This window comes from Nelumbo lutea, chromosome 1, assembly GCF_056320005.1.
Source record: "Nelumbo lutea isolate HS-2025 chromosome 1, American lotus-T2T, whole genome shotgun sequence".
Lineage (NCBI taxonomy): Eukaryota > Viridiplantae > Streptophyta > Magnoliopsida > Proteales > Nelumbonaceae > Nelumbo > Nelumbo lutea.
This window is the reverse complement of record NC_142684.1, coordinates 146,025,825-146,030,675: the sequence shown is the minus strand read 5'-3', so window position 1 is coordinate 146,030,675 and position 4,851 is coordinate 146,025,825. Positions and strand designations below refer to the sequence as shown.

The 4,851-nt window shown below is 40.9% G+C and overlaps 1 pseudogene across 1 annotated transcript; it reads right to left on the bottom strand.

Moving 5' to 3' along the window:
* Nucleotides 1–578: 578 nt before the first annotated feature.
* On the bottom strand, nucleotides 579–4,635 carry LOC148878178 (pectinesterase-like; annotated as a pseudogene). The gene is made up of 2 exons (XR_016105258.1): nucleotides 3,542–4,635; nucleotides 579–1,338 (listed from the first exon to the last, which is right to left on the bottom strand). The product of XR_016105258.1 is annotated as a pectinesterase-like (transcript).
* Between the last annotated feature and the right edge of the window lie 216 nt (nucleotides 4,636–4,851).

The following is a 4,851-nucleotide window of genomic DNA, read 5'->3' as shown; positions in this document are numbered from 1 at the left end:
TGTTTGTCTTTCTAATGTTGGTTCTTTTGTGACTAGCTAATGCAGGAGGAAGATGCTAGGTGATAGCTTTGGTGCTGGAGATGGAGTTAAAAGGCTATCGTCGATGAGTGGATTCTTCAACTAGGAGTTTCACAAAATTGTCATATTCTCATACTCTTTGTTAGCTACGAACTTTTTAAATTCTGGCTTAGAGGGTGTTCTTTAAGTTGGTGGACCATATTTTATTTTTGGCTGTAAAACTGTCTGTTTCTTTAAATATGTACCTACTAGATCGAAGAATCTGTTGGAGCTACTTGTCGGGCTAAGTGTTTTGTGGAGTAGGAACGTTGGATGGTTAGTCGTTTTTTGAGAAATTTGTTATCCTCTTTATTTTTTGGGATTCTTGAACGGTAATTATCAGTTATATATATATATATATATATATAAAAGAGTGAAACTAAGAAGATAATAAAAGCCAGATATATAATTAGAGGATAGAAGAATTTATTAAAGGGCGCGAGACTTGGTGAGATTGGGAAGATATATATAACCGGAAGCTCCTAGACAAGCAAATTAAAAGGTGGGGTTACTGTCAAACATTTTTCTCAGAAAAAGAAAGAGACAAACAGGCTGAAGCTGATCAATGTTCCCACTTGTTTTTGATATTAGAGGCCCTCGGTATAAGCCACACCTGCGGATTTCAACCACTCCCCTCCTTGTATCAACTCTGCCACTGTGAATTTCCTCGCTTCCGCCGGGTTAGTGATGACATGATAACCAGGCCAGCTGACTCGCTTGCTTGTACCTGCACCGGTTCCCCGATTTGAGTACTCCCCATAATACAGTATCTTCAGCACAAAATCTCCGCTCCATATGGACCAGCCCGCCGGATCAATATGATCTCCGATGTAAGACTGCATTACAACCGTTCTAGAGTATTCCTTCCATGGACGACCGAGATATGACGGGAACGAACTCTTCACTGGTGCAAGGTCGGAGCTTGCTATAATGCCACATTTCTGGATTGAAGCCCCGGTGTTCTGGTTCGGGTCGGTGCGGCCTTGGGCCGTTACCATGTTCTTTTGGCCATTCATGGGCCTTCGAGCTATAAGTTTGCAGTTTTGGAGCACCACAGCGGCATCACCAAAGATGAAGTCGACGGTACCGGTGACAGAGCAGTCTCTGTAAAACTGACGCAGGGAGTGTGCATAGAGGGTGCCTTGGTACGCATCAATGCGGCAACGGTTTATGACGGATCGATCCGCTCCAACTCGTAACGCAACTGCTTAATGCTTCTGGGGTCCCGCCGTGTTCTGGAACCATATATGTCTTGTGCTATAAATCCATCCCCCACACCAGCTTCATGGCACCATGGCCATTAGGTAACAACATACATTGTTTTATTATTAGAAAATAGAAAAGAAAAGCAATTCAGCAATTGCATTAAACTAGATTTTGGGGCCCAATAATAGGCCCAAGAACCTGGTGCACCCATATTGGGTTTACAACTTGTTGCCCAAGATGGTTGATACTCTACTTAGGGCTAAGGGCCCATTCCATCCTTTAACTCTCTGTTTTATGGACTATTCTTCTTTTTCCACACCATGGAGCCTTACCACGGAGGGTAATGAAGCTGGGTAGCCCATCCCCAAACTCGAAAGTCATAACCCCGACCTGGTGAAGGCAGTTTTGGATCCTAAACTTCGCTACAATCAGCAAGGGATCTTACGTACCAAATCAGTTCGCACCTCAAAGATGGTTCATTTGATGGATAAATGGCAATCTCAGTATTACTAATAGGTCATTGCGAGATCTTGGTGTGGAATTCAGATCTTCTCCCCATACACTCTCTCATAATTAGATCTGTTCATGGGCCGGGCTTTCACTCTGTATTAACAGATTTTTCAAAAGTCCGAGTCCAGCCCTCATAAAAAACCCAAAGCCCAGGCCTAAGCCCGAACCTGAAATTTAGCCCATACTATTACTACTGCCGAAACGGCTGAATAGAGAGACAGAAATTATAAAGAAAAGAATAAAAAATGTATATATTAAATTACAAACATATATTTCAATAAATATTATATTATTTATGTATTATATATTTTATAAAATGTATAATCCTGAGTCGGACCGAGTTTTTTGAAAAATCCCGAATCTGGCTCGAAACACAGTCGAGCTTACTGTGTTAGACCCGAGGTCAGACCGTGAGCCTAATTACATGACCAAGCCCGACCAAGGTGCGGGCCGGGCCATCGGGCTACCCGCAGAAACATTTCCCACGTAACAGTTCTACACACAATATGTTATTACAGTCCCACATCGGAAACATTTCCCTTGTAACAGTTGGTACAGTGTTCGAAGCATTCTGTTCGTAGCAGATTCTACATTATTAACAGGTGGCGGATTTCACCGCAGAAACCACGTGACTTTCGTATTAAGTTATCATTAAAATCATTGATCACAAGTTCATAACAGGATGACACGTTCGAATCAGACAGAAGTCGTGTCACGATTCACTAATTAGGATGACTGATCTGAAATGGCCGAACTAATTTTTGTCTTTTTACTCGACGATAATGTAATTTATTAGTCATCTACAAACCACAAGAGTACAAGACGCTGGACCAAGGGCCAAGGCAGGGAAGAATTCACATATCCTTGAAAACTTATTTACTACAAGACAAAAAAAAACATAGTCATTCAATTCACATGAGCTATTGATCAAAAGGTCCTCACGACAAAAATTAAACTCTGTTGAATACTGAACGTGTAAAAAGATTCCTACATAAGGGCATTATTGTCAGATTATGAAAAGATCTTTACAGCTTAGATGTTAATAAATACTTAGTGTGGTGTTCATTATATGGTACAGCTAAATTGCATTCAATTAAACCGAAATTGGTGGTTTTGTTTTATTTCACCTTAAAATAATTTGGTTTGCCTAAGAATTTTTTAAACCATAATTTTGGTTTTATCTGGTTTTCTAAATTTTAGAATTCAAATCAAACCATAAACTATATTAAATCAAATCATTAATAATATATTTTTAATGTATTATAATACGTATGTTTAAACATATATACATATGTATGTATATATTCATTTAAATTTCTTACATTATAAAATATTGTTTTGTATTTGAAAAAATGTGAGTAATTTTTTGATAGTTGGCAGTTTGATATTTGAATTGTATTTATTTTATATATATATATATATATATATATATATTATTTGGGCTTTCTAATTGAGTTAAACCCAATAAAATGTAAAAATCAGATCAAACCGTAATAGAATGGTTTGAGTTTTATATTAAAATAATTTTATCTGGTCTAAAATTTTATGAAGAAAGCATAATTTATTGGTTTGGTTTGAGATATTCTTCAAACCCAACCAAACCGGACCGGACCGTGAAGCACTCACAGTCAATTTACTTTTTGGGGATTGTAATGCCTAAAATACCCTGTGCAGTGCAAGTGTCGCGGCACCAAGAAACTTCCCCATGATCCGAATTTGAAAAGAAAATAAAGTAAAAAGTGGTCAAAAAATGGAAGTATCTCTTTACCAACAGTTGCAGATTTGAAGGTGGTGGATCCATCTACGACATTGAGGTTGCCGGTAATGCTGGTTAAATCCATGCCATCGCGGACGAGCATCACGTTCTTCTTCTTCTTCCCCACTTCAACATTCTCTTTGTACGTCCCTTTCTTCACGTATATCACAATTCTGCTCTGCCCGTTATCCGGTGCCGATGTCACTGCCTCCTGCACCGTCTTGTAGTTTCCACTGCCGTCTTTCGCCACCACAACGTTGGCTTTGATGTCCTTAGGCAAGCCCTCTAGAAGCTTCCGATCCCTGCTGGTAACCCACGAAGGAAACCCTCCGTCCAACGACCGCAGCTCATTGAACTCGGAAGGCGAGATTGCCGTCAACATCGCCAAGGAAGTTCTGGAGCTGGCTATCAATTCTTGGAGCTTGTGTTCCATCGCCGATCGGGCAGAACCATTGAGCCCATCCAAGCAAGTGATATGGTTGGTCAGTACACTACTGAGCCAGGTACGAGCGTCGACGTGCCATCGGGTGGTGGTCTGTTCAGCTAGAGCGTGGACAGAGTCGGTTAAGCGATCAACGGACAATTCCATCAGCTCTACACAGTCTGCTAAAGCCGCTTGCTGTCTCTGGTCGTTGAGCCGAGAGTTGATAGTGTGGGCCATCTCAATGGCGTATCGTATGCTCGACACGGATTTTGTCAAGAGCAACTGGAGGAGATGGACGTCATCTAATGGCTTCCCTGCAGCAGCAGCAGCAGCGACTACATTGGAAACCGTGGACAGGCAAAACCTCCGGTCGTGGGCCGAATCGCAAAGGTGGAGATGGACAGAGAGGTGAGTGGAGGTGGGGGTGGTGGTGTTGTTGAGATGAAGAACAAGTAGGACAGCGGAGGAGATGATAGCAGCAATGGAGAAAATAAGGCAGACGGTTATGGTGGCAGAGGAGATTTTCGTCTTGGTGTTGGAATTGTCCAGGACTAGGAGAGGTTGATGGGGCGTTGCCATCACGGTAGGGTACTATGCAGTACTTGCTTCTGCGGTGGCCACATCTTCTACTATTGCTCTTAAATAGAGAAGAAAAGGCTCAGATCCAAATAAAATAAAATAAAATAAAAATAGATGAGGGAGAAAATGGCTTTATTTTCTTTTTCATTATTTTAAGAAACTAATGGTCGCCCATTGAAACAAAGCATCTATTAAACTAAGAAAAATGATGTTAGATGCTTTGTTTCAAGGTCGCCCATTGAGTAGTAGCAACAGTAACGCCATTATTGTTTATTAGCACGGATCCATGTGATGATGCATATTGATTTGTTAAGAGAAA